Source organism: Mizuhopecten yessoensis, unplaced genomic scaffold (assembly GCF_002113885.1).
Source record: "Mizuhopecten yessoensis strain PY_sf001 unplaced genomic scaffold, ASM211388v2 scaffold9589, whole genome shotgun sequence".
Classification (NCBI taxonomy): domain Eukaryota; kingdom Metazoa; phylum Mollusca; class Bivalvia; order Pectinida; family Pectinidae; genus Mizuhopecten; species Mizuhopecten yessoensis.
The window spans coordinates 15,507-25,368 of record NW_018408123.1 but is presented as its reverse complement, the minus strand read 5'-3'; the positions used below and the strand labels follow the sequence as shown (position 1 = coordinate 25,368).

Below are 9,862 nucleotides of genomic sequence, written 5' to 3'. Positions count from 1 at the left end.
GTTTGACTGGGCGAGCATTCCTCTGTATACAGTATTCTGTGGTGCTTTTTTGACTGGGCGTGCATTCCGCTGTTTACAGTATTATGTGGTGCGTGTTTGACTGGGCGAACATTCCGCAGTATACAGTATTCTGTGGTGCGTGTTTGACTTGCCTAACAATCCGCTGTATACAGTATTCTGTGGTGCGTGTTTCGTGCATTCCGCTGTTTACAGTATTTTGTGGTGCGTGTTTGACTGGGCGAACATTCCGCAGTATACAGTATTCTGTGGTGCGTGTTTGACTTGCCTAACAATCCGCTGTATACAGTATTCTGTGGTGCGTCTTTGACTGGGCGAGCATTCCGCTGTATACAGTATTCTGTGGTGCGAGTTTGACTGGTCGAACATTCCGCTGTATAGAGTATTCTGTTGTGCGTGTTTGACTTGGCGAGCATTCCGCTGTATACAGTTTTCTGTGGTGCGTGTTTGACTGGGCGAACATTCCGCTGTATACAGTATTATGTTGTGCGTTTGAACATTCCGCTGTATTCAGTGTTCTGTGGTGCATGTTTGACTTGGCTAACAATCGTGATGCATGTTTGACTTGGCTAACAATCCGCTGTATACAGTATTCTGCGGTGCGTATTTGACTAGGCGAACATTCCGCTGTATAGAGTATTCTGTTGTGCGTTTTTGACTTGGCGAGCATTCCGCTGTATACAGTATTCTGTGGTGCTTGTTTGACTGGGCGAACAATCCGCTGTATACAGTATTCTGTGGTGCGTGTTAGACAGGGCGAACATTCCGCTGTATACAGTATTATGTGGTGCGTTTGAACATTCCGCTGTATTCAGTATTCTGTGGTGCATGTTTGACTTGGCTAACAATCCGCTGTATACAGTATTCTGTGGTGCGTGTTTGACTGGGCGAACATTCCGCTGTATACAGTATTCTGTGGTCCGTGTTTGACTGGGCAAACATTCCGCTGTATACACTATTCTGTGGTGCGTGTTTGACTCGGCGAGCATTCCACTGTATACAGTATTATGTGGTGCGTGTTTGATTCGGCGAGCATTCCTCTGTATACAGTATTCTGTGGTGCGTGTTTGAGTGGGCGTGTATTCCGCTGTATACAATATTCTGCGGTGCGTGTTTGACTTGGCCNATACAATATTCTGCGGTGCGTGTTTGACTTGGCCAGCATTCCGCTGTATACAGTATTCTGTGGTGCGTGTTTGACTGGGCGAACATTCCTCTGTATACAGTATTATGGGGTTTGTGTTTGACTGGGCGAGCATTCCTCTGTATACAGTATTCTGTGGTGCGTGTTTGAGTGGGCGTGTATTCCGCTGTATACAATATTCTGCGGTGCGTGTTTGACTGGGCGAGCATTCCGCTGCATACAGTATTCTGTGGTGCGTGTTTGACTGGGCGGGCATTTCGCTGTTTACAGTATGCTGTGGTGCGTGTTTGACTGGGCGAGCATTTCGCTGTTTACAGTATGCTGTGGTGTGTGTTTGACTGGGCGAGCATTCCGCTGTATACAATATTTTAGTGTGCGTGTTTGACTGGGCGAGCATTCTGCTGTATACAGTATTCTGTGGTGCGTGTTTGACTAGGCGAACATTCCGCTGTATACAGTATTCTGTGCTGCGTGTTTGACTGGGCGAGCATTCTGCTGTATCCAGTATTCTGTGGTGCGTGTTTGACTTGGCGAACATTCCGCTGTATACAATATTCTGTGGTGCGCGTTAGTGCTCCATAACGAATATGTTCGTTGCCAACTGCGTTCACAATAACGTATTCGCCGTAAAAATGAAGGTCAATCCTAATATCTACATCTAAAGGATGTTTAAATGCTACAAAAATGTACAATGCGCAGACAGAATCAAGTCGAAGCTGGTTACTACGATGGTAACTACGATAGCAGTGGCTGGTAAGATAATGTAGTTCCGGTAAATCTACAGCGATATATGATTAAATTTATAAATCCACAATGAACAACGCTTATCAAAGCTTTCCGTCGTAGAATTTCTGTATGATGAAACAAAGTTTGGATGATTTCTATCAGAATACACAAGATAGAACGTGCGTGTACATTTTGTAATTTGTGCTACCAGACAATCTTATTGTTGTGCCATTGAGTTTGGTTTGGTAACCCTTCCACCCTTAAATTGTGTCTCGTTCCTGTGAGTTTTCAGCGGTCATGTTTTGTTTACAATGAGAACACTTCTAGCTACAAAAAGAAAATTGGTGTTCTATTACCGGAACAATGAAATAAGGAGAAATCATAATACGCGGTACATATCACTGGTTCAAGATTAACAAGGCTCTACATTATAAGCTCGATAAAGAACACGTATTCCGGAAACTCAAAACGTTCGCGACAATAATTGTAATTTCAATCCGGAAATTAGCGTTCCGGTTCTGGGGAACGGAAATTAGCGTTCCGGTTCTGGGGACCGAAAATTAGCGTTCCGGTTCTGGGGACAAGAAATTAGCGTTCCGAATCTGGGGACCGGAAATTAGCGTTCCGGTTCTGGGGACCGGAAGTTAGCGTTCCGGTTCTGGGTACCGGAAGTAAGCGTTCCGGTTCTGGGGACCGGAAGTTAGCGTTCCGGTTCTTGGGACCGGAAGTTATCGTTCCGGTTCTGGGAACAAATTATCGGAAAGGTAGGATCAAATGTCTAATAAAAACTATTACGATTTTGCATTTTTTGGTCCGGGCAAAGTTGTATATAATTTCAAATATTGAATGCTGACGAACAAAGATGTCCCGTTAATAGCCATTTACGAAAACACGACATGAGAAGCAATTATATTTTACCCGGAAATTCGACTATCCGGAAAATCGAGATTTTTAACTCTGTATGCTGTCGATCCTCCTTGCATATGTTACTTCTAAATAATTAGATAATTCAAAAAATCAGACACACACACCTAAACCCAGCTTTATGTCAATACACGTACAGCTACTATCTACAAACAATCTAAAATATCGACTCCAATCGTAAAGATGTGTCTGTTCAATGCTGCCGGGGAATTCATTTAATAACAATGTTTTTTTTCCTTTTGAACATGCAGATGTCAGTGAGATAACTTAGAGTATTTATATTGGAACGCATTCAACCGCTAGATAAATAAGGTTTGATTCATGTGTAGCGTTCCCTTCACATTCCTGGGAGAGAGAAACAAATATAATGCAAACGTTTGCTGGGACCAAATAGTCTTTATGTTTTGCATTCTGATCTTCCTAAGATAAAATCGAACTAAACAAATTAATACTTTGATTAATTCTTTTCATTTCACTGCATTGCAGATAACTGCCTTTAATCATATAATGTCTGTGTCACCTCATCATGTATATTATGTAACTGTTTGATACATCATCTGTACGTGACGTATAAAATGAAATTACAGTTTTTTATCAGTTGGACGATTAATGACGTCTATATCACATATTTGTCCTGAAACTTGCATGTAGATGTGTTTATGATATTAAACTCTTGACCAGGAAGTTGATCGGAAATACTTGACGTTCAGAAATGTCCATGTGATCGGCGTGTTTATCTTGTGACGTTCAACAGCAAGCTTTTAATTCATCGCTACTTTGTTTGAAATACTAACAATATGTATACGTGACTACAGGGCATCCCAAATGCATCGGACTTCCATCGAGAAAGGAGAGGCCTGAAGGGCTCAGGATGGACTACAGGGACGATACAAAAGTTGGTTATCGGAGATATTCAGGACTGGTTCGGATGAGTTCGGATGAGTTCGAGGGTGGTGGTGATTCGTTGGCCCCTCCCTCCGCGCTGTTACGTCCGCTGTTACGTCAGGGAAGTGTTGTCTTTTCCGCATCTTTGATGAAAGATAACAGTTCTACCTATGACAAAACAAATTGTTTTAGAAATGCAATGTTTGTTTTGGCGGACACGTAAATCAGTATTCCCCTACATATGTGTTCGTTTGATCTCTGCCCTTAACATTTACGTGAATTACGACAGCTTTAGTAAACAATCTTCCTTGTCAGATGTTTAGGATTAAGTGTAGATAATGCCTTACGGAAGTGGGACTACATTACGCTGGAATCCTACGCGGTGTACGTACTTGTACGTCCATATGTTTACCTATACACACTTCAGACGTCGTTTAACTTTACATGTCCATCTGTTTTTCTCGGAGATACGCATTCCTTTTCTATTTATGTTTGTATTTATTTTTTATTTTCACGCTTTCTTCTTCTTCCTTATCTACATTATCCTTTCTTCTTCTGCCCGCTGTCAGAATTATTAACCGGACAGGCTGTCATGCTATCGTCCAGCTGTTGACATTTCAGTGAGGTCACACTTTAAACTTGTCCTTTAGTGAAGCCAACCGTACAAACACCGTACACACACCGTGATATGGCACACACTACCGAAGTACCTCGCCTGGAATAAATCGGAGTAAAACAGTAACAACGGCAGAGTTCTGGCAAGAAAGCACTTGGAAAATTGACCGTAGCAATATCGATTTAGTACCCGCGTTCCCGTTGTGATACCGTTGTTCTACCGTTGTCCTACCGATGTAAGAGCCGTTGTGATACCGTTGTTCTACCGTTGTCCAACGATGTAAGAGCCGTTGTGATACCGTTGTTCTACCGTTGTCCTACCGATGTAAGAGCCGTTGTGATACCGTTGTTCTACTGTTGTCTTACCGATGTAAGAGCCGATGTGATTCCGTTGTTCTACCGTTGTCTTACCGATGTAAGAGCCGTTGTGATACCGTTGTTTTACCGATGTAAGAGCAGATGTGATACCGATGTTCTACCGTTGTCCTATCGATGTAAGAGCCGTTGTGATACTTTTGTTCTACCGTTGTCCTACCGATGTAAGAGCCGTTGTGATACCGTTGTTCTATCGTTGTCCTACCGATGTACGAGCCGATGTGATACCGTTGTTCTACCGTTGTCCTACCGATGTAAGAGCCGTTGTGATACTTTTGTTCTACCGTTGTCCTACCGATGTAAGAGCCGTTGTGATACCGTTGTTCTACCGATGTAAGAGCCGATGTAAGAGCCGATGTGATACCGTTGTTCTACCGTTGTCCTACCGACGTAAGAGCCGTTGTGATACCGTTGTTCTACCGTTATCCTACCGATGTAAGAGCCGATGTGATACCGTTGTTCTATCGTTGTCCTACCGATGTACGAGCCGATGTGATACCGTTGTTCTACCGTTGTCTTACCGATGTAAGAGCCGATGTGATACCGTTGTTATACCGTTGTCTTACCGATGTAAGAGCCGTTGTGATACCGTTGTTCTACCGTTGTCCTATCGATGTAAGAGCCGACGTGTTACCGATTACCACTTTTCTGTCACCTTAGAGTCACCGAACCGATGCGCCGACGATGTTATACCAAGGCATCAGTACTACTTAGGTGGTGTTCGGTAGTACTACGGTGTCACATCGGTACCAGTACGGTATCACATCGGTAAAACAGGGTACACATTGAGACCACCGGAAAGCCGCTGATCCATTTCGCCGATGTTCTGACGATGACCTGACGATGCACTACCGTTCTACGCTGTCGCACTTGTACCGAACCCCGAAAATCGCCAAATGTGTGCGACCGAAACCGGCTAGGTGTGACAGGCCCTTTAGCTGTTGCGAGGATCGACGCAATCGATCGATCGATCAATCAAGCAAGCAAACAAGCAAGCCTTCATACAATCATCCCCGAATTCACATAGTTCGTACACTGCAATAATGTGTAACAGCTTTTCTTCTGAGAGCGTATATAATTGCGCGTACCTCTTTTGGGGTGGTTGAGTTATCTCCCTTCCTACGTCAAACACGAAATTTGCTATATAAGTTCAATAAAATATGGATTATAGTACTAAACCCTTTAATGATGTTTGCGAAAATTTCGTGTGAGAGTTTTCTCTTCAAAATGTATTAAAATATTAGGATTTAAATAGTGTCTGTTCTATTCGCGAGGCCCACTTATTATCCAGAAGTATAACCTCTGATTGATCCGTTTAAATGCAATCAGTGTATTATATGTTATACCAAACGGTAGTTTTTATATATTGACGGTACGTTTCGTTACCAACGGCCATTATTGTCCTGCTCACACAAATAGCCGTTCCCAGTATAGCGATGTCTTTGATGAAAAGACTACGTATAATGAGTGACGTATAAACTATATATAATAGTTAGTTCCTTTGTTTGTCTTGTCATTATTAGGACAACATACATGATTGCTCTTTAGTCGATACCGTTACCAGCGCCGTGTTAAAAACATACATTTTTCTGTTTTGTAGAAACTGGACCTTTGACTATGAAACAAGACACACCACCTAGTTTGGATTGAAGGTAAGACAAAGAAGAATACTTAAGAATAACAGCAACACAACAACGCGTGCTAGTGGTCGAGTTAAGGACCAAATCAATACGAGATGAGAAGGCAGGTAAACCAGCTATCTACAATGTAGATAGTGATGGTTATTCCTGTTAAGGAGTATACGTTACATGTGTATAATCAATATTTGTGGAAGAAGAATAAGATCCATGGAGGTGCATATATGATATGAGCGCGTGGTACCTTCTTTAAACCAATTAAATGACTGTTTTCATACTTTAAATCCAGTTTAGTTACTTAAAATCAGAAACCTAACTTTCGTATATGAAATCAGTGTTGAGAGAAATAAACATGGTAACGAGCGTACATTGTTTTCATATCTACTGCTCGTGCGTGTATACGTAATGCCAGGAATCATTAACAAGAGACGAGCTTCACTATATTAACCAATGGAGTGAACACATGTATTCTTCAGTGCGACAAAAAAGTCATGTTAGCGAGTGGGTTGCAATGTTCGATGTTCGCTAATCAGTCCGAAGACCTGGGCCGCATTCCTGAAACCGTTATCATGCTCAAGCACGGATTCTGTGCTCAAGCCAGCTTTCTTGTATCTCGCTTAAATCATGTAAAACAATCAGACAGTCAAATGTAAACAATGGAAACAGTATTCGGCGTGGGTCTCTCTGTTTTCCCAAATCATTGACACATCAATTATAACCGGAATAATGGGCGAATTGATGGACTGGTTATTACTTTGGCCTTCCACGCAGACGACCGGGGTTCGATCCTCCAAGTCGTCGCAGGCATGGAATATCAGAAAAAGCGTTTTCTCCTGTCCACACAACTCCAACAATCCAGGTGGAGTATAACATGGTCTGGGGTGGATGTTGCGGTATCTGTGCTGTAGCATTCAAGTGAGGTGGCACTATTAAAGATGCCGTTGAAAGCACGGTCCCACTACAAACGGAACACAATACATCTCCAGCACACACGCAGGAATACACACATAGGGAGATATTAGCCAAGTGGCATATGACTAGTGGTAGCGCCTGATAAGGCAGCTCCTGCGAATTCCTCAAAAAATATATTGATCAATGTATATGCTAATTGTATTAATTGTACATGTATATCTATGTACTGTAAAGCGCTTTAGAGTGACTTATGTTAGCTAGATATGGCGCTATTTCAAATGTTGTATACTAGTATTTATTATTATTAATAAGAAATAAAGCTTGAGCATGAGAATGGTTTCATTAATACGGGTCCTAGTAGTATAAAATCGGTTTGATCGACTCTCTCACAAGCTAGCAGTGTTAACACTTCGAATCTCTAGAAATCATTGAAATTAGCAAACGTTAATAATAATAGATAAAACTCCATTTGATGTGTGTTTGAATTGCAATATACATTTGAAACATTTTCCTTTATGCCTATAATTTGTGAATGTTCATTTGCTTTCAAATTTACGGGAAAATAAATCAAATTTACATTTACATGGTCCGAATTGAATGTTGAAATAACTGAAACTAAAACCAACAATAAACAAATCATTACTTTGGTCGATATTTCTTTCTAAAAGGTACATTAAATCACATGATGTCTTGTAAATCAATCACATGGGGAACATCAGCGCCGGATACATCTATAATATGCAAAAATCATATGATTTATTTTTGACAGAAATCGACAGTTAGATCATGTCTGCTTATCAAATGTATCATCTCACTGTCACTCAAACACATCCCAGAGGGGAATAGATACAGCTTTACAAAACAAGGAGGTTTCCAAAAGTTTCGTTTCTTCTAGGAGTGATAGATTTATGCTCTGTGATAAATTTTACCCTTCATTTTAACATATCTATGTCAGTATTGTTTTCAAGGATATTATATTTATTTTGTACACAGACGGTGCCAACAAATATAATTTTATTGACAAAGATTTCTAAAATGTTGTGAACGTGGGAAGGTAAGATACAGTTGAATTCTTGGTTCATGCAATTGTAGAGAGACAGGTCACAGGATCTTGCAGATTATCAAATAGAGAGGCCAGGTTAGAGAGATGGGACATAAAAATAGACTGACAGTTTATGATATAGAGTGGTATAGGTAGAGATATAGGGCACAGGGACTGACTGTCAGTCTATGATATAGAGTGGTGAGGGTAGAGAGATAAGACACAGGGACTGACTGTCAGTCTATGATATAGAATGCTGAGGGTAGAGATATAGGGCACAGGGACTGACTGTCTGTCTATGATATATAGTGATGAGGGTAGCAGTTGAATTCTTGGTTCATGCAATTGTAGAGAGACAGGTCACAGGAGCTTGCAGATTATCAAATAGAGAGGCCAGGTTAGAGAGATGGGACATAAAAATAGACTGACAGTTTATGATATAGAGTGGTATAGGTAGAGATATAGGGCACATGGACTGACTGTCAGTCTATGATATAGAGTGGTGAGGGTAGAGAGATAGGACACAGGGACGGACTGTCAGTCTATGATATACAGTGTGAGGGTAGAGAGATAGGACAAAGGGACTGACTGTCAGTCTATGATATAGAGTGATGACGGTAGAGAGATAGGACACAGGGACTGGCTGTCAGTCTATGATATAGAGTACTAGTGATGAGGGTAGAGAGATAGGACACTGGGACTGACTGTCAGTCTATGATATAGAGTGATGAGGGTAGAGAGATAAGACACAGGGACTGACTGTCAGTCTATGATATAGGGTGGTGAGGGTAGAGAGATAGGACACAGGGGCTGACTGTCAGTCTATGATATACAGTGTGAGGGTAGAGAGATAGTACACAGGGACTGACTGTCAGTCTATGATATAGAATGGTGAGGGTAGAGAGATAAGAAACAGGGACTGACTGTCAGTCTATGATATACAGTGTGAGGGTAAAGAGATAGGACACCGGGACTGACTGTCAGTCTATGATATAGAGTGATGACGGTAGAGAGATAGGACACAGGGACTGGCTGTCAGTCTATGATATAGAGTGATGAGGGTAGAGGGATAGGACACAGGGACTGACTGTCAGTCTATGATATAGAGTGGTGAGGGTAGAGAGATAGGACACAGGGGCTGACTGTCAGTCTATGATATACAGTGTGAGGGTAGAGAGATAGTACACAGGGACTGACTGTCAGTCTATGATATAGAATGCTGAGGGTAGAGATATATGGCACAGGGACTGACTGTCAGTCTATGATATAGAGTGGAGAGGGTAGAGAGATAGGACACAGGGGCTGACTGTCAGTCTATGATATACAGTGTGAGGGTAAAGAGATAGGACACCGGGACTGACTGTCAGTCTATGATATAGAGTGATGACGGGAGAGAGATAGGACACAGGGACTGGCTGTCAGTCTATGATATAGAGTGATGAGGGTAGAGAGATAAGACACAGGGACTGACTGTCAGTCTATGATATAGAATGGTGAGGGGAGAGAGATAGGACACCGGGACTGACTGTCTGTCTATGATATAGAGTGATGAGAGTAGAGGGATAGGACACAGGAACTGACTAC

General features: G+C 41.9%; 1 long non-coding RNA gene across 1 annotated transcript in view; it reads left to right on the top strand.

The window, feature by feature from the left end:
- The window catches only part of LOC110458438, a 33,571-nt gene that overhangs the window by 14,249 nt on the left and 9,460 nt on the right, over nt 1–9,862 (top strand). Inside the window, exon 2 of the long non-coding RNA XR_002463794.1 lies at nt 6,288–6,339. This is a non-coding gene — a long non-coding RNA (uncharacterized LOC110458438). The remainder of the gene's footprint in view (nt 1–6,287; nt 6,340–9,862) is intronic.